Source organism: Canis lupus, chromosome 5, assembly GCF_048164855.1.
Source record: "Canis lupus baileyi chromosome 5, mCanLup2.hap1, whole genome shotgun sequence".
Taxonomy (NCBI): Eukaryota; Metazoa; Chordata; class Mammalia; order Carnivora; family Canidae; genus Canis; species Canis lupus.
The window spans coordinates 36,557,087-36,584,224 of record NC_132842.1 but is presented as its reverse complement, the minus strand read 5'-3'; the positions used below and the strand labels follow the sequence as shown (position 1 = coordinate 36,584,224).

At 38.3% G+C, this 27,138-nt stretch overlaps 2 pseudogenes; one reads left to right on the top strand and one right to left on the bottom strand.

Moving 5' to 3' along the window:
* Positions 1-3,808: 3,808 nt before the first annotated feature.
* LOC140632941 (small ubiquitin-related modifier 2-like) lies at positions 3,809-4,294 on the top strand (annotated as a pseudogene).
* An 11,356-nt stretch (positions 4,295-15,650) lies between these two features.
* LOC140632940 (keratin, type II cytoskeletal 8 pseudogene) lies at positions 15,651-17,758 on the bottom strand (annotated as a pseudogene).
* Positions 17,759-27,138: the final 9,380 nt, after the last annotated feature.

Below are 27,138 nucleotides of genomic sequence, written 5' to 3'. Positions count from 1 at the left end.
AGCATGTAAGAACAGGTGAGCAATGTAAACAGAGAAATGGAAATAATAGGAAAGAACCAAAAATAAAAGCTAGAGATAAAATATATAACAGACAAATCAAAACCACAATGAGGGGTGCCTAGGTGGCACAGTTGGTTAAACATCTGACACTTGGTTTCTGTCAAGGTAGTGATCGCAGGGTCATGGGATTAAGCCCCGTATTAGGCTCCTCACAGAGATTCTATGTCCCTCTTCCTCTGCTCCGACCCTCTACTCTCTTAAATAAATAAATAAATAAATAAATAAATAAATAAATAAACAAACACACATACATACATATATACATACATACATACTTTTTTTGAAAAGCCATGATGAGAAGCCCCTGGGTGGCTTGGTTGGTTAAGTACCTGCCTTCAGCTCAGGTCATGATCTCAGAGTCCTAGGATTGAGCTCCAAATAGGGCTCTCTGCCCAGTGGGGAGTCTGCTTCTCCCTCTCCCTCTGCCTCTGCCCTTCTCCTCTGCTTATGCTCTCTCCCTCTCTCTTTCAATTAATTAAATATTTTTTTAAAAACCATGATGCAATATCACTTCACACCTGTCAGAATGTCTAAAATTAACAATACAAGAAACAACAAATGTTGGCTATGATACAGAGAAAGGGGAACTCTCTTGCACTGTTGGTGGGAATGCAAACTTGTGCAGCCACTCTAGAAAATGGTATGGAGGTTCCTCAAAAAGTTAAAAATACAACTATCCTACTACCCAGCAATTGCACTACTAGGTATTTACTCAAAGGATAAAAAAATGCTGATTCGAAGGGACACATGTACCCCAATGTTTATAGCTGCATTATCAACAATAGCTAAACTATGGAAAGAGCCCAAATGTCTGTCAGCTGATAAATGGATAAAGAAGATGTGGTACACACACACACACACACACACACACACACACACACACACAGGAAATCAGTCATCAAAAGGAATAAAATCTTGCCATTTGCAGGGCAGCCCAGGTGGCTCAGTGGTTAAGCTTCTGCCTTCAGCCCAAGGTGTGATCCCAGAGTCCCAGGATCGAGTCCCACAGCAGGTTCCCTGCATGGAGCCTGCTTCTCCCTCTGCCTGTGTCTCTGCCTCTCTCTCTGTGTCTTTCATAAATGAATTAAAAAACCTTTTTAAAAAAGAGGTATACAGATGAGAAAGAAATAAAACTCTCCCTACTTAGAGATGACACAGATGTGCACATTAAAATCCCAAGGAATCGGGATCCCTGGGTGGCGCAGCGGTTTAGCGCCTGCCTTTGGCCCAGGGCGCGATCCTGGAGACCCGGGATCGAATCCCACGTCGGGCTCCCGGTGCATAGAGCCTGCTTCTCCCTCTGCCTGTGTCTCTGCCTCTCTCTCTCTCTCTCTCTCTCTCTGTGACTATCATAAATAAATAAATAATTTAAAAAAATAAAAAAATAAATAAAAAAAAAAATAAAATCCCAAGGAATCAAAATAAATAAATAAATAAATAAAAACTCCTAGAATAAGTGAGTTCAGCAACATCACAGAAAGCAAAAACATACAAAAATGAAAACAAGATAAACATACAAAAAATTAATTATTCCTACATACTAATAATGAAAATACAAACACCAAAATTAAATTTAAAATATAATATATTTACATTAGCTCAGAAAACATATTTAGATGTAAATGTAACAAAATATATACAGGACTTGTATTTGGAAAACTACACAACACTGATAAAAGAAATTGAAGAAATTCCAGATAACAGAGTAGAGATATACTCTGTTCATGAATTGGATGACTCAGCATATCATAAGGAAATGTTCATTTCCCACAAATTAATATAAAGACAACACAATTACTACCAAAATTCCAGCAAAGATTAGAATGTCAGAATGGCAAAGGAACTGCAATACCTAAGGCAACTTTAAAAAGAAAAAAGTAGAAGGAATCAGTGTACTCTAGATTAAGATTTATTACAGAAATCAAGACTGTGTTATAGACAGATTAATAGACCTGTAGATCAATGCAACAAAATAAAGAATCTAAAAATAGACCCATGAAAATATGTCAAACTAACTGAATTTTGACAAAAATGCAAACACAAATGCAGAAAAGATAATAAGCAGTGCTGGAGCAACTGGACTTTGTTAGGCAAAGAACAAGCAGAAGTGGAAGAAGAGGAAGAGGAAAAAGAAGTAGAAAAAGAAGGAGGAAGAGAAGGAGAAAAGGTTTACAAACAGCATTAGAAGAAAAAGGAAGAGGAGGGGAGAGGGGAAGAAGAAGAGGAAGGAGGAGGAAGAGAGAAGAAGGAGGAGAAGAAGTGAGGGAAGTGAAGGAGGAGGGAAGGAGGAGGAGCAGAAGACGGAGGAGAAGAAGAAGGAGGAGAAAGAGGAGGAGGAAGAAGAGGAGGAAGACTAGGAAGAGGAGGAGGAGGAGAAGAACAACAACAACAAGAACAAGAAAAAAAAGAACTTGCTTGACCTAAGTCTCACATCTTATAATAAAATTAATCCAAAATGGATCATGAGAGGAGTAGGAGGTATACAGGCTTCCAGCCATGGAATGAATAAGTCACAAGATGAAAGGTACAAAATGTCAAAAATATAGTGGATCAAAATCTGAAAAAATAAAAAAACCCAAAATGGATCATGAACTTCAAAGAAAAACATAAAACTCTAAGACTTAAATATACATATAATCTTCAAGCTCTAAGGGAAGGCAAAGAATTCTTAGATATGACACCAAAAGCAATCTAGAAGAGGAATAATTGATAAACTGAACTTCATTAAAACTAAAAAATGTTTCCACACTTATGCGAAATATAAGAAACAGCACAGAGGATCACAGGGTAAGGGAAGGAAAACTGAATGGGAAGTAATCAGAGAGAGAGAAAAGCCACGAGAGACTCTTAACTATAGGAAGCAAACTAAGGGTTGCTGGAGGGGAGATATGTTAGGGGTGATAATATGTTGGGGGTGAGCTATAATTGGGTGATGGGCATCAAGGAGGGCACATGATGTGATGAGCACTGGGTATTATATGTAACTAAAGAATTACTGAACTATACATCTGAAACTAAGATGTTGGCTAATTGAATTTGAATTTAAAAATAAAAATAAATGAAAAAACTTAAGAAAACTTTTACTCTGTGAAATATCACATTTAAAGTATGAAAAGAGGGCAGCTCCGGTGGCACAGTGGTTTAGTGCCACCTTCAGCCTGGGGCGTGATCCTGGAGACCCAGGATCGAGTCCCACGTCGGGCTCCCTACATGGAGCCTGCTTCTCCCTCTGCCTGTCTCTCTCTCTCTCTCTCTCTGTGTGTGTGTGTGTCTCTCAAGAATAAATGAGTAAAATCTCTAAAAAAAATACAGGAAGAAAACATTAAAAATAAATAAATAAAGTATGAAAAGAAAAGCTACAAATTTTGGAGAAATTATTGCAAGCACATATCTGACATACAGCTTGTATCTAGAATATATAACAGACAAAACTCAATAGCAGAAAATCAAACAGCCCAATGACAACCTGGGCAAAGACATAAAGAGACATTTAACTAAAGGTACACAGAGGGCAAATAAATACATGGAAATATTTTCAACACCAGAAGCTATTGGGGAAATGTAAATTAAAACTACAATGCAGTATCATTACACATCTATCAGAATAGCTGAAATGAAAATTGTAACATTAGCTCCTCCACTGCTGCTGCCTCATTCTTCTGCTCCTGGTATTGCTTGTGTTCTCAATTGGTGTGACCTGGTACCTCTCTGTTGGGAAGCAGCAACTGAGAGGATTCTGGCACTTGACATGGCTGATGAAAAGCCCAAGGAAGGAGTCAAGATTGAGAACAGCAAGCAGAGACGCCTGGGTGGCTCAGCGGTTGAGCGTCTACCTTTGGCTCAGGGCATGATCCTGATCTGGGATCGAGTCCCACATCGAGCTTCCTGTGAGGAGCTTGCTTCTCCCTCTGCCTATGTCTCTGCCTCTCTGTCTCGCATGAATAAATAAATAAAATCTTTTAAAGAGAGAAAGAGCAGCAAGCAGCAATCATATTAATTTGAAGGTGGTGGGGTAGGATGATTCTGTGCCTATTAATTAAGATTAATAGGCATACACCACTCAGTGAACTATTGAAAGCATATTGTGAATGACAGAGTTTGTCAATGAGATGGATCAGATTCCGATTTGATGGGCAGCCAATCAATGAAACAGACACACCTACACAGTTGGAAATGGAGGATGAAGATACAACTGATATGGTCCAGTAGCAGACAGACAGGAGGGATCTATTAAAAAGGGAATCTGCTACTTTACTTCAGAACTCTCTTCTTCCAGACCAAGAAGCCATTCTCAATTAGAAAACTGCAGTTTGAGGGACGCCTGGGGTAGTTAAGCGGTTGAGCGTCTGCCTTTGGCTCAGGGCCTGATCCCAGAGTTCCGGATCAAGTCTCACATTGGGCTCCCTGCATGGAGCCTGCTTCTCCCTCTGCCCATGTCTCTGCCTTTCTCTGTGTGTCTCTCATGAATAAATAAATAAAATCTTTAAAAAAGAAAAAGAAAACTGCAATTTGATTCCACTATATCCTGACTACTACAGTACAGTTTTCTTTAATTTTTCATTTTCCTCTTCCCCATTCCTTTATTGTACACAAAGTAACTGTGTATGGGCACAAACACATTGCCTTCTTTAAAAAAAACCTAAATGGCCAATGATATGTCTTCATCAACATCAAATAAAGATGGGATAGGGAAAAATACTGGTTCTTTGAAAATACCCCCTTTCTCCATTAGTGGCACTCTCATTTGGATCTTAACTTTATATTTTAGTAAGTTATTTTGTTCTCACTGTTTAACAAAAAAAGAACAATATAAAAATGCTTGCATATTTAGTTCAAATTGGAAAACTTTAATTTTTCTCTTTTATCATTGTAAAACTGAGGACAATTTTATAAAAATTTTTGTACATAGCTATTACGTGTTGGACAAAGTGTCTTTAAGTAGAGATAAATTACTCTAAAAGAAATGAATCCGAGGTAGCTTTCTCTTCAAGTCAAGTGCCTTGTTTAAATAAACTTCTTGCTTAAAATTTTAAAAAAGAGGGATGCCTGGGTGGCTCAGTGGTTGAGTGTTTGCGACTCAGGGAGTGATCCTGGAGGCCTGGAATCGAGTCCTATATGATGCTCCCTGCATGGGGCCTGCTTCTCCCTCTGCCTATGTCTCTGACTCTCTCTCTCTCTCTCTCTCTCTCTCTGTCTCTCATGAACAAACAAATAAAATCTTTTTAAATTTTAAACTAAAGGGCAGCCCCGGTGGCGCAGCGGTTTAGCGCTGCCTGCAGCCAAGGGCATGATCCTGGAGACCCGGGATTGAGTCCCACATCAGGCTCCCTCCATGGTGCCTGCTTCTCCCTCTGCTTGTGTCTCTGCCTCTCTCTCTAGCTGTGTCTCTATGAATAAATAAATTTAAAAAATTAAACTAAAAAGGAAAGAAAAGAAAATTGTGACATCGAATGTAAGCAGAATGTAGAGAAAGTAGCTAACCCATACATGGCTAGTGGGAATGTAAAATGCTACAGCCACTCTGGAGAACAGTTTGGCAGATTTTTGTTTATTTTTTTTAGTTTGGCAGATTTTTAAAAAAGAAACATAGACATATAAATGCACTTCTGAGCATTTATCCCAGAGAAATGAAAACATGTTCACACAAAAACCTTTACAAAAATGTTGTTAGTAATATTATTTATAGTATTCAAAAAACTGAAAACAACCCAGATGTTCTTAAATGGGAGAATAATAAAGCAAACCATAATACAACCACATCATGGCATTGTTGGAACTAACTACTGATACATGCAAAAACAAGAATGATTTTCCAGAGAATTATGCCAAGTAAAGGAAAAAAAACAGTCATAAAAGGTTACATATTTCATGATTCCATTTATATATTATTCTTGAAATGACATTTTAGAAATAGATAACAGATTTTTAAAATATTTTATTTATTTATTCACAAGAGACAGAGAGAGAGAGAGGCAGAGACATAGGCAGAGGGAGAAGCAGGCTCCATGCAAGGAGCCCAATGCGGGACTTGATCCCCGGACTCCAGGATCACACCCTGAGCTGAAGGCAGACCCTCAACCACTGAGCCACCCAGGTGTCCCTAGATAACAGATTATTGATTGCAAGAGTGAAGGAAGAAGTGACTGTGGATATAAAATGGCAATATGAGGATCCTGATGATGATGAAAATGTTCTGTATTTTGGTTACATCAATGTCAATATGATTGTATGTTATGTACTATAGTTTTGCAAGATCTTGCCAATGGGGGAACATGGGTAAAGGCTAGAGAGGATTATTATTTCTTATAGCTGCATGTGAATTTACTGTTATCTCAAATACAAAGTTTAATTGAAAAATCAGAAGTGATGTCAGCAAAATGGTAGCCTAGAAGGCTTCAAGTTCTCATTTCTCCACAGAAACATCATAAATAAAGAAACAAATAATCAGAAGCTGTCTGGGTCAACTTTGTAGGAGCTCTGGAAAATACTCAAAGGTTTATAGAAATCAAGTGGATACCTCATCAGTAAAAAATAAAGCCATCCTCAAAATGGTAGAAAAGTTTTGTGTTTTTACTCATCTTTTTCTCACCTCCTCCCTGAAAGGTCATCAATCTTAGTCATGAACAGATGGCAGACCACTTCCTAATTGCCCCCCTTGAACCAAAGAAAGCATGATAGACCTTATTTGGAAATTATTGAGTTTGTCTTTTTTTAACCTGTGTGGGGGATGCCAAAAGGACTAAAGTAAGGTGATCATATCTTTATTTTTTTTATGATAGTCACAGAGAGAGAGAGAGAGAGAGAGAGAGAGAGAGGCAGAGACACAGGCAGAGGGAGAAGCAGGCTCCATGCACCGGGAGCCCAACGTGGGATTCAACCCCGGGTCTCCAGGATCGCGCCCTGAGCCAAAGGCAGGCGCCAAACCGCTGCACCACCCAGGGATCCCCAGAATACGTTTTTAAAAAATTTTTTATTTAGAATAAATACACTCTTTTCAAGTACACATGGAACATTCTCTAGGTTAGACCACATGCTGGTTTATAAGGCAAGCCTCAATCAATTTAAAAGGAATGAACTGATAAAAGGATGCTTCTCTTTAATGGAAATTAATAATGGAAAGAAATTTGGGAAATGCAAAAACTTGTCTAAAAACTAAACAATATGCTACCAAAAAATCAATGGTCGAGAGAAGAAATAATATGAAGATAGTCTGAAATAAGTAAAAATATAGCAAGCACAACTTACCAAAATGTGTGAAAGACAAGTGGAAACTTAGAGCTGTAAATTCTTAGATTCAAAAAGAGGAATAATCTTAAGTCAATACACTAAACGTCCACCTCATAGTCCTGGAGGAAAAAAAGATGAGCAAACAGAAGAAAATAGAAGGAATAAAATAATGTAGATTAGAGTGGACACTGATGACAGAGTACAGAAGAAGAATAAATATCAATGAAACCAAAATATACTTCTTTGAAAAGATCAATAAGATTGACAAACCTTTAGCTAAAATAACCAAAAAAAAAAAAAAAAAAAAGGAAGAGATACTAATGAAACTACTAAAATCAGAAATGAAGGAGACATTACCACTAATGTTATAAAAATAAAAAAAACAGGGGCAGCTGGGTGGCTCAGTCAGTTGAGCATACAACCCTTGATTTGACACAGATCATGATATCAGGTCCTAGATTGAGCCCCTCATTGGGCTCCAAGCTTAGCACAGAGTGTGCTTGAGATATTCTCTCCCTTCCCCTCTGTTCCTTCCCCCACTTGTTCTCTATATCTCCCTCTCTCTCAAATAAAAAAATAAGTTTTAAAAAGAAATAAAAATACAAATGCCATACGATTTCACTCATATGTGGAATTTAAGAAACAAAATAGATGAACATGGGGCACCTGCATAGATAATTCAGTTAGACATCCAACTCTGGATTTCAGTTCAGGTCACGATCTCATGATTGTGGGTTTGGGCCCCATGTCTGGCTCCATGCTCAGTGTGAAGTCTGCTTTTCACTCTCCCTCTGCTCCTTCTCTACTCATGCTCTCTTACTCATAAATAAATAAATAAATAAATAAATAAATAAATAAATAAATGAATGTCTTTAAGGAACCCATATGAACATAGGGGAAAAGAAGAGAAAAAAGTGGGATCCCTGGGTGGCGCAGTGGTTTGGTGCCTGCCTTTGGCCCAGGGCGCGATCCTGGAGACCCGGGATCGAATCCCACGTTGGGCTGCCAGTGCATGGAGCCTGCTTCTCCCTCTGCCTATGTCTCTGCCTCTCTCTCTCTCTCTCTGTGACTATCATAAATAAATAAAAATTAAAAAATTTAAAAAAAGAGAAAAAGGCAAACCATAAAATAGACTCCTAAATATAAAGAACAAACTAAGGACTATTGGAGGGGAGCAGGGGAGGATTGATTAAATGTGTGATGGGTAAGAAGAAGGGCACTTGTTTGACGAGCACGAGCTGTTGTATATATGTGATGAATTACTAAACCCTGCACCAGAAACTAATATTACACTGTATGTTATCTAACTAGAATTTAAATAAAAAATTGGAAGAAAAAAAAAGAATGAGAGTTTATACTATGAAGAGCTGTAGTCCAACAAACTGGATATGCAGGTAAATGGAAAAATTCCTAGAAATATGCAAAATACCAAAATTAAGTCAAGAATAAATATAAAAATCTGACTAAACCTATAACAAATAAAGAGATTGGATTAGCAATAATTTTGTTAAAAACTCTCCCAACAAAGAAAAGCCCAGGATGATTAAAGAAGAATTAATACTAATTATTCACAAAACTTTAAAAAAAAGAATAGAACACTTCCTCATTAATTTATGAGGCCACTGAGAACAAAACCAGACAAAGGCATCACATGGAAAAAGTCCTAGAAGCAATTATCTCTTACAAATATAGACACAAAAATACTCAAAAAAATACTAGCACATTGAATTCACCAATTAAAAAAAAATTAAGAGAGGGAAAGGGGGGGAGGAGCAGAGGCAGTGAGAGAAAAAGAATCTTAAGCAGACTCCATGCCCACCCAGTGAGGAGCCCAATTCAGGGCTTAGTCTCACAATCCTGAGATCATGACCTGAGCCAAAATCAAGAGTCAGATGCTCAATCAATTGAGCTACCCAGGCACCCCTGAATCCAACAGTGTTTATTTATTTATTTTTTAAATTTGACAGTTTGTAAGGTGTGTATGATGTACGTATTTTTTATTTTTTTATTTTATTTTTTATTTATGATAGTCACACAGAGAGAGAGAGAGGCAGAGGCACAGGCAGAAGGAGAAGCAGGCTCCATTCACCGGGAGCCCGACGTGGGACTTGATCCCAAGTCTCCAGGATCGTGCCCTGGGCCAAAGGCAGGCGCCAAACCGCTGCGCCACCCAGGGATCCCCCAACAGTGTTTAAAAGAGATAATGCATCATGACTAATGGTGATTTATTTCAGTAATGCAAGGTTGTTTTGTCATCTGAAAAATCAATTAATTTAATATTTTATATGAATAAAAGACAAAAACCTCAAGGTCACCTTGACAGACATTTCTCTTTTCATGTTGGGATATGGGAAATCCAAACAATAGCACAGGGATCTAAACATGACTAGATGTTGAGGTCTTCTCCAAAAGGAAATATCAATTTTAAGATGCATTAAGGTAATTTTATGAGTTCATAAAAAGGAAGAGAATGAATAAATCTAAGGAACTGATGAAAGTTAAACTAGGTCCTGGAGGTGGAGAAGGGTAAGAGAAGAGTAGGAGATAGGTAGAGGAGTATGACAAGTTTTTATAGATCTACAAATAAGGCAGTTCTAATTTTCTCATGTTTTTAATTTGCTTTAGCTAAGGAATTATTTAGTGAGGCAATTTTAAAGTCCCATTTCGTGTTGGAAGACTCTTCATACCAATTAAAGAAAGCGTGCCATTGGAAAGATCTTCTTACATACCTTGTGTTCACAGATTTTTCTCAAGAGTGAATTCTCTGACGTTGAGTAATTTAATAGCCACTACTTAAGGTCTTCCCACAACGTGTTATATTAAATGTTTTTCACAAGTATGAATTCTCTTTTGCATGTGAGGGTGTGTTCCTTGACTACAGGCTTTCTCACATTCCCCACATTCATAATAATTCACAACAGTATAAATTCACCAACATAGGGGCACCTGGGTGGCTCAGTGATTGAGTGTCTACCTTTGGCTCAGGTTATGATCTGAGAGTCCTGGAATTGAGTCCCACATCGGGGTCCCCTCAGGGAGCCTGCTTCTCCCTCTGTCTATATCTCTGCCTCTCTCTCTGTGTGTGTCTCTCATGAATAAATAAAATAAAATCTTTTTTTTTAACCAACTTTATTAAATTTCTTATATTCATGAAGCTTTTCACCAGTATGAATTCTCTATGTTATAATAAGGACTGAATTAAGTATAAATATCTTCTCATATTTCTTACATTAATCAAGTATCTCAAGAGTATGAATTCTCTGAATTTAGTGACTTGTCCACACACACTAAATGTGTGTCCACACACATTCCTTATATTCATAACAATTATTATCAGTATGAATTCTCTAATGGGAAGAACGAACTCATTTAGATCCCACATTCTTCATATTCCTGTGATCTCTCACCCATATAAATTCTCTGATGTTGAATAACTTATCCACAAATAGTAAAGGCTTTCCCCATTCCTTGCATTCATATAATGTATCACCAGTATGAATTCTCTGGTTTGAAAAAATAACTGTCAGGTCTAAAGACCTTCCCATATTCTTTATATTCGTATGATTTATCATCTGCATGAATCCTCTCATTGAGTAAATTATCCACACACAGTAAAGATTTTATTTCATTTCTCCTATTCATTAAAAATATCTCACCAGTATGAATTCTCTAGTATTTAGTAAGGACTGAATTAAGTCTAACCATCATGCCACATTTCTTACATTCACCAGGTTTCTCATCATTGTAAATTCTCAATGTTAAGTAACTTGTCCACACACAGTAAAGGCTTTCCCACATTACTAATATTCATACAGCTTATCTGCAATTTGAATTTGCAGATTTGCAAAAAGAATTCAACTCTAAATACCTTCCTACATTCCTTATATTCACAGGATTTCTCACCAGGATGAATTTTCTGGTTGTGACTAAATTACCCACACAAATAATGATGCTCTCAAATTCTTAACACTTATAAAATTTCTCACTCTATGAATTCTCTATATGGGTAAGGACCAAATTAAATGCAAACATCTCCTCACATTCTTTACTCTCACTCTATTTTCCACCACTATGAGTTTTCTTATGTTGAGTAAATTGATATACTTACTAAGGTCATTCCACATTCTTTATGGTTATACCATTTTTTAAATTTAAATTCAATTTTCCAACATATAACACCCAGTGTTCATCACATCACATGCCCTCCTTAATGCCCACCACCCAGTTACCTCATCCCCCCAACAACCTCCCCTTCTGCAACCCTTTGTTTCCCAAAATCAGGAGTCTCTCATAGTTCATCTTTCCCTCTAATTTTTCCCCACTCAGTTCCCCCCCTTCCCTTATGGTCCCTTTCACTATTCCTTATATTCCACATATAAGTGAAACCATATGGTAATTGTCTTTCTCTGATTGACTTATTTGACTCAGCATAATACCCTCCAGTTCCATGCACATCAATATAAATGATAGGTATTCATCCTTTCGGATAGCTGAGTAATATTCCATATATATATTCCATATATATACATATATATATCACATCTTCCTTATCCATTCATCTATTGAAGGACATCACAGCTCCCTCCATAGTTTGGCTATTGTGGACATTGCTGCTATTAACATTGGGGTGCAGGGACGCCTGGGCAGTTCAGTGGTTGAGTGTCTGCCTTTGGCTCAGGGCATGGTCACAGAGTCCTGGGATGGATTCCCACATCAGGCTCTCTGCAGGGAGTCTGCTCCTCTCTCTGCCTATGTTTCTGCCTCTCTTTCTGTGTCTCTTATGAATAAATAAATAAAATCTATTTTTAAAATATTGGGGTGCAGGTGTCCCATTGTTTCACTATCTCTGTAACTTTGGGTTAAATACCCACTAGTGACATTGGTGGGTCATAAGGTAGCTCTATTTTTAACTTCTTGAGGAACCTCTACAGTGTTTTCCAGAGTGGCTGCACCATTTTGCATTCCCATCAACAGTGCAAGAGGGTTCCCTTTTGCCCACATCCTCACCACAATTTGTTGTTTCCTGTCTTGTTAATTTTAGCCCTTGTCACTGGTGTAAAGTAGTGTCTTATTCTGGTTTTGATTTGTATTTCCCTGATGACATGTGATGTGTGGAGCATTTTTTTCATGTGCTTGTTGCCCATGTGTAGGTATTTTTTTTTTGAAGAAATGTCTGTTCATGTCTTCTGCCCATTTCTTGACTGGATTGTTTGTTTTTGGGGTGTTGAGTTTGACAAATTCTTTATAGATCTTGGATACTGGCCCTTTATCTGGTATGTCATTTGCAAATATCTTCAATAATACCATTTTTAGAGAAAATTATCTCGGTTTTCAAAAAGATTAGCTTTATGATATTTAATTAATATGCAGAGTTTCTGTTATGAATTACATACTATAAAATGTCTATAAGCGGCCATTATCACAGATTATAATTTGAGTAAAATATTCCCTTGGGTTACCTGAAAGTTAAATCAGTTCCTCTCAAGCATGCTTTCACATTTTCAGTAATTTCTGAAAATAGAGGCCTTAAGGTCAACTGTATTAAATCCCAGGTAACATATTTAGTGCACACTCTCCAGAATTCTGGCTTCAGATATTGTTGTGACAAATAGAATAAGCTGCAGAAGTTGATTGGTATACTTATAATGGCATTCTCAGCAGAAATAATTTTACTGGGCAACTGGATGGCTCAATCAGTTAAGCATCTTCCTTCAGTTCAGGTCATGATCTCAGAGTCCTGAGATTGAAACCCACATCCTGGGGCTTCCTGCTCAGTGGCGAGTTTGCCCCTCTCTCTCTCCCTCTGCCCCTCCCTCCACTCATGCTCACTCTCTCTCTCTCTCAAATAAATAAAATCTTAAAAAAAGAAATAATTTTACTAGCAAGCTCTTTTTTGTGCAGCTTACTAGTTAAACCTTTCAATAACATTGTAGGCATATAATTCCCTCTATGAATATCCTCCCAATTAAAAACAAAATAAGAGATAAAACTATATAATGCATAAAAGCATTTGCATCAATTTCCCAGGGCTGCTATAATGAATTACCACAAACTTGATTGATTTAAAACACAGAAATTTATTCTCTCACATTTCTAGAGGCTGGATTGTGATAATAAGGCATTAGCAATGTTTCACTTCCTCCAAAGGCTCTCGAGGAGAACCCATACTTACCTCTTCCAGCTTCTGGTGACTATCAGCATTCCTTTTGGCTGTATCGCTCCAGTCTCTCCCTCCACCTTTATATGGCTCTCTCCTCTTTTCTCTATTTTCTTCTGTCTTATAAGGACACTTGCTATTGGATTTAGAATCCACCTGTGTAACCTATGATATGCTAAGGTGATTAATTTATCTACATCTGCAAAGAGTCTTTTTTCACAATAAGATAACATTCAGAGGATACAGGTATTGGAACATGTACATGTCTTTTGGGGGGCCATTGTTCAACCTACTACAATATTCAATAAAATTAAATACATAATTCTGATTAAAAATAATTATTGGGAAAATTTCTTTTCTTTGAAAAATTATATACTAAAACTACAGCATAAATTACACTTGATATAGAAATTCTACATGCATTAAGATTAAAATAACTAAGATTGTATGAGCCCACCCACAATGGTGAAAGCAATCTGTTTTCTCAGTCTATCTATTCAAATGTTAACCTCATTCAGAAATGTCCTCACAAACATACCTAGAATAATGCTTAACCAAATATGTGGGCACTTAATGGCCCTGCCAAATTAACAAACAAAATTAAATATCACAGTATATCCTTGTTCTTAGGAGATAGATACATAAGGTATTGCAGTATGAAGTGTTATGATGTCATTAGCTGACTGTAAAATGGCTTAACACTTGTAAAATTCATGTAACATTATAAAAATCATTTAACATTTTATCTTTATCTCTCTATATACATATATATCATATATATGTACGTGTGTGTGCAAATACATATTAAAAAATACATAAATATCTGTATATATAGAGAGATAATAAGGTAAGTGTTAACAATTAGTAAATACAAGTGAAGGATATATGAATTTTCATTGTCTGATTCTTGCAAGTTTTCTATAGATTTGAAGTTTTCAAAGTTGAAAAAATACCAAGAATCCTACTATTTTATTTTCCCAGGTGCTACCACCATGTCCAAGGTAGTCATAACCTCTCATTATGATGACTGAAATCACCTCTTATTGTATCTTTCTGCTTTTACCCTTTCCTCCCTGCATTGTATTTTCAACATGGCAGCCAGACTGACTTTAGCTATATCACTCTCGTCCTGAAAAGAGAAGTCCTAGATTCCCATTTCACTCAGAAAACAAGGCAAAGCCTTACTGTAAAATAGCCCAAATTGTCTTGTTCTCCCCTTACCATCCTTACCTCATTTCCTACTGCTCTACTGATCATCTTTTCTCTGCTCCAACCACATCAAACTTTGTACTGTTCCTTGGACATATCAAGAACATATCTTCCTTATGGCTTTTGCTCTAGATTTCCCCCTCTGCCTGGAATGTTTTCCAGCAAAAAAACATTTGGCCAACTCCCTTCAGCGTCTACATAGTGATCAATCACATGGATTCTACCCAGCTTTGGAAGTGCCAGGCCTGATAACAGACTTCTGTCATTCTTCCTCACATCCTTAAATATCTGATTTTTCTTCTTCAAATGGCAGGGTGAATTGTCAGACCTTATTTCACGAAATATTTTTTTAAGATTTTATTTATTTATTTATTTATTTATTTATTTATTTATTTACTTACTTATTTACTTATTTATTTATTGGAGAGGAAGAGAGTGAGCATGTGCAGGAAAGAAGTAGAGAGAGAGAGAGAGAGAGAGAGACAAGCAGACTCCACACTAGCACAGTGATAGATGTGGAGTCTGATCCCATGACCCTGAGCCAAAACCAAGAGTTGGATGCTCAACTGACTAAGCCACTCAGGTGCCCTATTTCATGAAATCTTGAAGGTTACATCTATCACCTGAAATAATTACCATATTGACAGAAGAAGAAGATAAAGTACTGAATCATGTTGTATACTTACAATATATAGATCTACAGACTTTTTATAAAGATGACTTGAAAAAACTTTTGGCTATAAAGAGAAGAGGAATGAAAGAGGTTTTTGCATCTCAAGTTCCTCATTTTAGACTTCTGTTAAAGATAGTCTTTTTTTTTTTTATGATAGTCACATAGAGGAGAGAGAGAGAGAGAGAGGCAAAGACATAGGCAGAGGGAGAACCAGGCTCCATGCACCGGGAGCCTGACGTGGGATTCGATCCCGGGTCTCCAGGATCGCGCCCTGGGCCAAAGGCAGGCGCCAAACCGCTGCGCCACCCAGGGATCCCTGTTAAAGATAGTCTTTGCTTGTGCTACTTCTTTTCCATCATATCTTCAAATTAATGGAAGATTTTAATTCCATTTGGTTGTGTTGCAGCAATTGCAATAGCCACTCTGTGGTAAGAAAATTTTCCTGGGAGAATTGGAGAAAACATTTGCTTTGTTGTTTGGGTTTTTGCTTTAAGAAAAAAACTCATATACAATTGATTTGGGTTTCAACTCTAGCATTTCCATTTAATCCTTTCTTAGATTTTTCTGTCTCTGCTTTCATTACCGATTTATCCTTGTGTGTTTTTCACTTCTTTCATTAGAGCCCTTAGTACATTAATGCTAATTATTTTAAATTCTAGGTATTGTAATTCCAATGTCTCTGTTATATCTGAATTCTTTTGGGGGGTACTGGCAGCTACATGAGAGGCTTTATTTGGGAAAAGACACTTGAGTTGGCTTTCCGCTGGGGTCATGGACAAGAGGGGGTACTCATGGCAGTAGACTCCCCCTAAAGGTAGGCTGAGGACTGGGACTGAGCCTTAGGGGGGTCTCTTGTAGCAAGGCTCCCCTGCACAGCTCTTTCCCCCAAAGGCTCTATGGGGGCCACAAGAGTAAGGAGGCTGGGAGGACCCATGGTCACTTAGGCAGGACTTCAGATGACTCAGACACCAGCTTCCCATCCACAAGTCTCGATCTTCTTCACCACCACAGCTTTGGAGGAACTGCCGCGGCTGGAAGAACCGCCAGGGCCAAAGGGGGACTGGAAGGAGCTCTGGCCATAGTTGAGGCCAGGGCTAGTGAGGCCCCCATAGGCCAAGTTCAGGCCACCTGAGTAGCCGCTGGTGGTCTTCATATGGATACTCATGTTCTGCATCCCAGACTCCAGCCGGCTCTCCTCGACCTCCAGCAGCTTGCGGTACGTGGCGATCTCAATGTCCAGGGCCAGCTTGACGTTCATGAGTTCCTGGTACTCGCACAGCTGCTGGGCCATGTCCTGCTTGGCTCGCTGCAGGGTGGCCTCCAGTTCAGCCACCTTGGCATTGGCGTCCTTAATGGCCAACTCCCCGCACTGCTTGGTAGCAGCTATGGCAGCCTCCAGGGCAGCCCTCTGGTTTTTGAGGGCCTCGATCTTGGCCTGGAGGCAGCTGATGCTCGGGTTCATCTCGGAAATCTCTGTCTTCATGTGAGAGGTTATCCCCATGCTTCCCAGCCAATGTCTGCAGCTCCTCATGCTTGATCTGGTACATGGTCTTGGCCTCAGCCGGCTGCAGTTGGTGATGTCCTCGTACTGGGCCTTGACCTTGGCAATGATCAGCAATGGACCGTCCAGGTCCAGGGAGGGGCTGTTGTCCATGGACAGCACCATGGACATGTCCAAGATCTGAAACTGCAGCTCACTCATCTCCCCTAAATACAGCTGCCTTAAGAAGTTGATCTTGTCGGTCAGCCCTTCCAGGCGGGACTCCAGTTCTATCTTGTTCATGTAAGCTTCATCCACATCCTTCTTGATGAGGACAAATTCATTCTCCATGTCTGCACACTCTCTGATCTCATCCTCATATTTATCCTTGAAGTCCTCCATGAGCCCCTGCATGTTGCCAAGCTCCACTTCCAGCTTCAGCTTCTCCTGCCCCCAGAGGTCCAGCTGCCTCCAGAGATTGTTGATGTAGCTCTCAAACATGTTATCTATGTTGCTGAGTGGTTTTCTGCTGCTGCAGGAGGCCCCACTTGGTCTCTAGCATTTTGTTCTGCTGCTCCAGGTGCCTGACCTTGTTGATGAAGGAGGCAAACTTGTTGAGGCTCTTGATATGCAACTTCTCCTGGGTGTGCACTGCCTGGATGTTGGGGTCCACTTCCAGCTTAAGGGGGCTCAGCAGGCTCTGGTTCACTGAGACAGCTGTAATGCCCCCCATGCCCCCGGGCCCACTGTAGCCCCCGACCACACTCATGCTGCTGTTCAAGCCACCCCAGAAGCTGCTGCTGCTGCTGCCCACCCGGGAGAAGGCAGAGGAGCTGATGTGGGAGCCGGACCCACTTGTGTAAGAGAGGCTACTGAAGGCCCAGGGACCAGAGGTGGACATCTTGTAGAACTTCGAGGTCACCCTGGTGGACATGATGGAGGCTGCAGCAGAGGCTGGAGTGGAGGCAAGGAGGCTGAACCTGACAGAGGTTCCAGAAGGAGCATGAGGAGCTGCTTCTAGGTGGGTGTCATATCTGAATTTGATTCTGTTTGCTCTGTCTCTTCAGCCTGTGGCTTTATTTCTTTTAATGTTCCCTGTAAATTTTTCTGAAAGCTGGACATGTTGTCCCAGGTAACAGGAAATTAAGTAAATAGGCTTTTTGTGTGAAATTTTTATTTTCTTGCTAGGGACTATGTTGTTTTTACTGTTTGATTTACCTAGAAGCTGTTTTTACTCCTAGCTGTAGGTGTCAGAAGTTAAAATTTCTTCTAATTGCTTGCTTTTGTCTCTCCTGTTGTCTTTGGATTTCCCTTGATATTCTTTTTTTTAAAAAAAAGATTTTACTTATTCATGAGAGAAACAGAGAGAGGCAGAGACATGGGCAGAGAGAGAAGCAGGCTCCACGCAGAGCCCAATGCGGGACTCGATCCCAGGACTCCAGGATCACGCCCTGAGCCAAAGGCAGACGCTCAACCACTGAGCCACTCAGGCATCCCAATACTCCTTCTTAAATAAAGTCTGAGTCATGCACTTCTTTCAGTTGCAATCTTCTGTTACACAGGAGGCTTACTGATATGGTGGTATGTTGTGGGGAGAGGGGAAGTATTCTATAATCCTGTGATCACGTCTTGGTCTTTAGCGACCCTGTGCCTGGGCTATAACTAATATCTGTGCTTTTCTGCTTTTCCCCACACTTTTTTTTCTAGCTTTATTGAAATATAGTTGACATACAACATTGTGTAAGTTAAAGGTGCTGATTTATGTATATATTACAAAATGTTTGCCACAATAAGGTTAGCTAACACATCCTTTATCCTACATAATTACCATTTTATTGTGGTTGTTTTTTTTTATGATAGTCACACAGAGAGAGAGAGAGAGGCAGAGACATAGGCAGAGGGAGAAGCAGGCTCCATGCACCGGGAGCCTGACGTGGGATTCGATCCTGGGTGTCCAGGATCGCACCCTGGGCCAAAGGCAGGCGCTAAACCGCTGTGCCACCCAGGGATCCCCTATGGTGGTTGTTTTATGGTGAGAACATTAAAGCTTTATCTGATAGCAACTTTCAAATATATAATACAATAACCAAAGTCATCATGCTATACATTATATCCCCAGAACTTAAGTACCTTATAACTAAATTTATGCTTTTTGACCAACATTTAACCTTTTGTTCAGTCTCTAGTCTGATAAGCACTATTCTATGCATTTCTACAAGTCTGATGCTTTTAGAGTACACATATATGAGAGATTGTACAGTATTTGTCTTTTTCTGACTTATTTCTTTTAGAATATGGTCTCAAGTTCTGTCCACATTTTTGGGTAGTGGGATTTCCTGTTTTTATGGTGCACACACACAGACACAGGCATATACATATATGTGTGAAATATGTGTATAAATAAGTGTATATACATATGTATGTGCATATACATATATATGCATAATGGGTATATAAACATACATAAACTCATCCATTGATGGACACTTAGGTTGTTTCTATGTCTTGGCTATTGTGAATAATACTGCAATGAAGATGGGAGTGAAGATATCTTTTTTATTTATTTTTATTTTTTAAGATATTTTTTTAAATAGCGATTTCAACTTCTTCAGAAATATATTCAGATGTGGGATTGCTGGACTATATAGTAGTTCTTTTTTTTTAAATTTATTTATGATAGTCACAGAGAGAGAGAGAGAGAGGCAGAGACACAGGCAGAGGGAGAAGCAGGCTCCATGCACCGGGAGCCCGATGTGGGATTCGATCCTGGGTCTCCAGGATCGCGCCCTGGGCCAAAGGCAGGCGCCAAACCGCTGCGCCACCCAGGGATCCCTAGTAGTTCTATTTTTAATTTTTTGAGCAAACTCCATACTGTTTCAGTAGTGGCTGAACCAATTTACATTCCTACCAACAGTGACAGAGTTCCCATTTAGCCACATCATTGCCAGTATTTGTTAATTCTTGTGTGTATGTTTTTTGTTTGTTTTCTGGCTAATGGCTATTCTAACATTTATAAGATGACACCTCACTGTAGTATTGATTTGCATTTCCTGATTATTAGTTGTCAATGAGATGAGAGATGTGATGAGATGTGATGTGATTAGACTTCCTGCTGAGCAGGAGCCCAATCTAGGGCTAGATCAGGACCCTGGGATTACAACCTGAGCTGAAGGCAGACACTCAACCATTTGAGCCACCCAGGTGCCCTTCATCTAACTATGTTAAACTGTTTTTTAGTTATTCAGTTGTATGAGCTACTTATGTATTTTGGATTTTAAGTCCTTATCAGATATAAAGTTTGCAAATATTTTCTCCCATTCTGTAGATGGCCTTTCAGTTTTTGTTTTTGAATGTTTCGTTTGCCATGGAGCAAGATTTTATTTTGTTATAGTCTCTCGTTGATTTTTGCTCTTGTTTCTTGTGCTTTTGGTGTCATATCCCAAAAAATCATTGCCAAATGTCAAGGAGCTTTCCCCCATGTTTTATGGTTTTATGTCTCAAATTTCAGTCCTTAATCCACTAATGAGTTAATATTTGTGAGTAATGTAAGATAGGGGTCAAATTTTATACTTTTACATTTGGATATCCAGTTTCCCAGCACTATTTATTGAAGAGACTATTCTTTCCCCATTGGTTATTCTGTTAAAAAATTTTTTAACCCAGTATACTTGATGTGCAATGTTATATTAGTTTCAGGTATACAATATGGTTATTTAATATCTATACGTTACTGAATGCTTATCATGGTAAGTATACTCTTTTTTTTAATTTTTATTTATTTATGATAGTCACAGAGAGAGAGAGAGAGGCAGAGACACAGGCAGAGGGAGAAGCAGGCTCCATGCACCGGGAGCCCGACATGGGATTCGATCCCAGGTCTCCAGGATTGCGCCCTGGGCCAAAGGCAGGCGCCAAACCGCTGCGCCACCCAGGGATCCCGGTAAGTATACTCTTAATCCCCTTCACCTATTTCATCCATCAACCTCCCTCTAGTAACCATCAGTTTGTTCTCTATAGTTAAAAGCTTTTTTTGTTTGTCTTTTTTCCCCCTTTGTTCATTTATTTTGTTTTAATTCAAATATGAGTGAAATCACATGCTATTTGTCTTTCTCTGCTTGACTTATTTCACTTAGTATTATATTCTCTAGATTTGTCCATGTTGTTACTAATGACAAGATTTCATTCTTTTTATGGCTGAGTAATATTCCTTTGTACCTATACACCATATCTCCTTTATCCATTCATTTATCAGTGGACATTTGGGATGCTTCTATAATTTGGCTATTGTAATAATACTGCTATAAACATAGCGGTGTATACATCTTTTCAAATTAGAGTTTTTGTTTTCTTTGAGTAAATACCCAGTAGTGTAATCATTGGATCACAGGGTAGTTCTTTTTTTAAATTTTTTGAGGAACCTCCATACTGTTTTCCCTAGTGAGTCCACATGTTTGCATTCCCACCAGCAGTGCATGAGGGTTCCTTTTTCTCGATATCCTTGCCAACACTTACTCTTTCTTGTGCTTTTTATTTTAGCCATTCTGACAGATGTGAGGTGATAATTCATTGTGGTTTTGATTTATGTTTCCCTGACAATGAGTGATGTTGAGAATATTTTCATGTGTCTATGGTGCATTTGTACATCTTTGAAGAAATGACTGTTCATGTATTATTCATTTTTTGGGTGCTGAGTTTGGTAAGTTCTTTATATATTTTGGATATTAACCTTTTGTCAGATATATTATTTGCAAATATCTTCTCCCATTTCATAGATTGCCTTTTAGTTTTGTTGTTTCACTGTGCCCTAGCATTTTATCTTGATGAAGTCCCAACAGTTATTTTGTTTTTGTTTCCCTTGCCTCTAGAGACATATCTAGAAAGAAGTTGCTATGGCCATGTCAAAGAGGTTACTGCCAGTATTCTACTCTGGGATTTTTATGGTGTCAGGTCTCATATTTAGGTCTTAATCCATTTTTAATTCATTTTTGTGTATGGTGTAAGAAAGTCATCCTGTTTCATTCTTCTGCATGTTGCTGTCTAGTTTTCCCAACACTATTTGTTAAAGACTGTCTTTGTTCCATTGGATATTCTTTCCTGCTTTGTTGAAGATTATCTGGCCATATATAGTTGTGGATACATTTCTGGGTTTTCTGTTCTATTGATCTATGTGTCTATTTTTTTGTGCCAGCACCCTACTGTCTTGATCACTGCAGCTTTGTAATGTAACTTGAAGCCCAGCATTGTGATATCTCCAGCTTTGCTTTTCTTTTTCAAGGTTTCTTTGGCTATTTGGGGACTTTTGTTGTTCCATACAAATCTTATAATTGTTTGTTACAGCATCTTTCACCTCTTTGGTTTGACAACACAAAAAACAACAGGTTTTGGTGAATATATGGAGAAAGGGAAACACTCCTGCATTGTTGGTGGGGATGCAAACTGGTGCAACCACTGTGGAAAACAGTACAGTTTCATCAAAGAGTTAAAAATGGAATTACCCTACCCTCTAGCAATTGCACTACTAGATATTTACTCAAAGAATTAAAAAATATTAAATAAAATGGATACATGCACCCCTATGTTTATAGCAGCATTATTTACAATAGCCAAACTACAGAAATAGCCTAAGTGTCCATCAACAGATGAATGGATAAAGATGTGGGGTGTGTGTGTGTGTGTGTGTGTAATGGAATATCACTCAGTCATAAAAAAGAATGTGGTATATGTATATATATGTATATATAATAGAATATTACTGTGGTGTATGTATATATGTATATATGTTATGGAATATTAGTCATAAAAATGTGATATATATATATATACGCATATTACTCAGTCATAAAAAAGAATGAAAGTTTACTGTTTTCAGTGACATGGGTGAATATTAATGCTAAGCAAAATAAGCCAGTCAGAGAAAATCAAATACCATATGATTTCACTTACATGTGGAATTTAAGAAACACAACAAATGAGCAAAGGAGGATAAAAGAGAGAGAGGCAAACCATGGAACAGACCCTTCACTCTAACAAACTGATGGTTATCAGAGGGGTGGTTGGTTGGGGGATAGATTAAGTGGGTGATGGGGATTAAAGGGTGCATTTGCTATGATGAGCATTGGGTGTTGTATGAAAGTCGTGAATCACTATGTTGTACACCTAAAACCAATATAACATTATATGTTAACTAAGTGGAATTTAAATAATATTTTTTTAAAAAAGTAAGAGAGGACAGAAACTAAAATCACATAAAATGCCCAGTCAAAACTAGAGAAGGCAGAAAAAGAGTGGAAGACAAAAAAAAAAGGAAAATAAAAAACAAAGGCAACAAATATAGTCAAAACATAGTAAATACCAATCCAACTGTATCAATAATCACTTTAAGTGTCAATGGCCTAGGGTCGCCTAGGTGGCTCAGTTCGATAACCATCAGACTCCTAGTTTTGGCTCAAGTCATAATGTCAGGGTCATGAGACTGATCCTGAAGGTGACCTCCATGGGGAGTCTGCTTGGAATTCTTTCCCTCCCTCTCCCTCTGCCCCTCTTCCCACTTGCACATGTATACAGGCACACTCTTTTTCAAATTAATAAATCTTTTAAAAAATAAATGTCAATATCTAAATACACCTATTATAAGATAGACTACCCAAGTAGATAAAAATAAGATCAAACTATACTTTGTCTACAAGAAAACCACTGTATTTTATTTTTTAAGCCTGTATTTATTTTGAGAAGGAGAGTGAGAGAGAGTGAGAGAGGGCACAAGCAAGGGGGAGGGGCAGAGAGAGAGAGAGAGAGAATCAAGCAGACTCTGTGCTGAGCGTGGAGATTGTAGGGCTCAATCTCACCGCCCTGAGATCATGACCTGAGCCAAAAGCAAAAGTCTGACACTTAACTGACTGAGCCACCCAGGCACCCCATGAAATTTACCGTATTTTTTTAAGATTGTATTTGCTGATTTGACAGACAGAGAAGGAGAGAGAGAGCATAAGCAGGGGTAGTGGCAGGCAGAAGAAGAGGGAGAAACAGGTGCTCTGCTGAGTAGAGAGTCTGATGTGGGATCAATTCCAGGATCCTGGGATCATGACCTGAGCCGAAGGCAGACATTTAACCGACTGAGCCACCCAGGTGCCCCGAAACACAGTTTAAATAGAAACACACAGGTTAAACAGAGATAGATGGAGAAAGATATACTACATGGCCAGTAATCCAAAGAAAGCTAGAAGAGCCATTTAAATTTGACACAATGCAGATTTTAGAGCAAGGAAAAGTATGACAGATAAAGATGAACATTACACAATGAAAAAGCCATCAGTTTTCCAAGGAGACAAAACTATTCTCAAAGTGTAATCTTGGATGCACCTAACAACAGACCCGCAAAATACATGAAGCAAAAAACTTGATAGAAATGCAAAGGGAAATAGACAAATCCACCATTACACTTGGAGGTTTAAAGCCCTTTAACAAGTAAATGACAGATTCAGAAAAAAAATCAGTAAGAACATAGTTGAACTAAATAGCACCATCAACCAACTGGGTCTAAGTGACATTTATAGAATATGTTATTAAACAACCAAGGAATGCACAATTCTTAAGATCATATAGAACATTTGCCAAGACAGACCACATCCTGAGCCATAAAACACACCTTAAAAAACTTAAGAGGATAGAAATCATACGAAGTAAGCTCTCAGAAGGCACCTGGGTGGCTCAGTTGGTTAAGTGTCTGCCTATGACTCAGGTCATAATCCTGAGGTTCTGACATCGAGCCCCTGCTCAGTGGGGAGACTGCTTCTCCCTCTCCCTCTGTAGCTTCCCCCACTTGTGCTCTCTCACTCTCTCTCAAACAAGTGAATACAATCTTTTGAGTAAAATAAAATAAAATAAAATAAAATAAAATAACAAAATAAGCTCTCAGACCACAGTGAAATAGAAATAGAAATTGGTAATAGAAAGGTGGCTGGAAAATCCCAAATATGTGGACATTAAACAACAGACCTCTAAATAGCATATGAGTCAAATATAAAGTCACATAATAAATTTTAAATACTTTGAACTAAATGAAAATGAAAATACTACACAGCAAAATTCGTGGGATGCAGCAAAAGCAGTGCTTAGAGAAAAAATTATAACATTGAAAACATGCATTAGAAAAGAAAAAAGATCCAGAATTGATAATCTAAGCTTTCACATAAGAAAACTAGATAAATAAAAGCAAATTAAATCCAGAGTAACAGAGAAGATATAATTAAAATTTCAGTAAAAGTCAATGAAATTATAAACCAAGAAAACAAAAGATAAAATCAACGAAACCAAAATCTGTTTCTTCAAAAATATAACTTAGATCAATAAACCTCTAACCAAGTTAACCAAAGCAAAAAAGAAAAAAAATACAAATTACTAATATTGGAAATGCAAGAGGAACCATGAGTACTGACCATATGGTCATTTAAAATGATAATAAATGAATATTATCAACAACTCCTATACCACAAACTTGGTAACTTAGATGAAATAGTCCAATTTCTTGAAAGACAAAATTGACCAAAACTCATCCAAGGAGAAACAGATAATCTGAAGAAGTTTATATATTTAAAGGAAATTGAATCAACAATTAATAAACTTCCAAAGTAGAAATCACCAGGCCCAAATAGTTTCCAATTCTACCAAACATTTTTTGGTCTTTAACATTTAAATTCAATTAGTTAACATATAGTGTATTATTAGTTTCAAAGGTAGAGTTCAGTGATTCATCTGTCTTATTTTTTTAAGGTTTTATTTATTTATTTATTTATTTATTTATTTATTTATTTATTTATTCATGAGAGATACACACAGAGAGAGGCAGAGACAGGCAGAGGGAGAATCAGGCTCCATGCAGGGAGCCCAATGTGGGACTCGATCCTGGCAATCTGGGATGACACCTGAGCCAAGGCAAACCCTCAACCACTGAGTCACCTAGGTGTCCTATTATCAATCTTCTATAACACTCAGTGCTCATTACATCATGGGCCCTCCTTAATGTCTGTCATCCAGTTACCTCATCCCCCAAATCCCCTCCGTTCTAGCAACCCTCAGTTCATTTCCTATAATTGAGAGTCTCTTATGGTTTGTCTCCTGTCTGATATCCTCTTGTTTTATTTTTCCCTCCCTTCTCCTGATTCTGTTTTGTTTCTTAAATTCCAGATATGAGTGAGATCATATAATTGTCTTCCTCTATTTGATTTATTTTGCTTAGCATGATACCCTCTAATTCCATCCACGTCATTGCAAATGGCAAGATTTCATTTGTTTGATGGCTGAGTAGTATTCCATTGTATATATACACCACATATTCTTCATCCATTCATCTGTCAATGGACATCTGGACTCTTTCCCTAGTTTGTCTATAGTGGACATTGCTGCTGTATTGGGGTGCAGGTGCCCATTCAGACCACTACATTTGTATCTTTGGGATAAATACCTACTAGTGCAATTGCTTGGTCATAGGTAGCTTTATTTTCAACTTTTTGAAGAACCTCCGTACTGTTTTCCAGAGTGGCTGCACCACTTTGCATTCCCACCAACAGTGTAAGAGGGTTCCCCTTTCTCTGCATCCTTGCCAACATCTATCATTTCCCAACTTGTTAATTTTAGCCATTATGATCAGTGTAAGGTGGTATCTCATTGTGGTTTTGATTTGTATTTCCCAGATGGCAAGTGATGTGGACATTTTTTCATGTGTCTGTTGGCCATTTGTATGTCTTCTTTGGGAAAATGTCTGTTCTTATCTTCTGCCTGTTTCTTGATTGGATTATTTGTTCTTTGGATGTTGAGTTTGGTAAGTTCTTTACAGATTTTTGGATACTAGCCCTTTGTCTGATAAGACATTTGCAAATATCTTCTCCCATTCTGTCAGTTGTCTTTTGGCTTAACGACTGTTTCCTTTTCTGTGCAAAAGCTTTTTATCTTGAAGTCGCAAAAGTTCATATTTGCCTTTGTTTCCCTTGTCTTGGAGATGTGTCCACCAAGAACCTGCTTCATCCAGGGTCACAGAGGTTGCTGCCTGTGTTCTCCTCTAGGATTTTGATGGATTCCTTTCTCACATTTTGGTTTTTCACCCATTTTGAATCTATTTTTGTGCATGCTGTAAGGATACGTTTTAATTTCATTCTTCTGCATGTGGCTGTCCAATTTTTCCAACAGCATTTTTTGAAGAGAGTGTCTTTTATCCATTGGATATTCTTTCCTGCTTTGTCAAAGACCAGTTGACCAAAGAGTTGAGGGTCCATTTCTAGGTTCTCTATTCTGCTCCATTGAGCTATGTGTCTGTTTTTGTGCCACTACCATACTGTG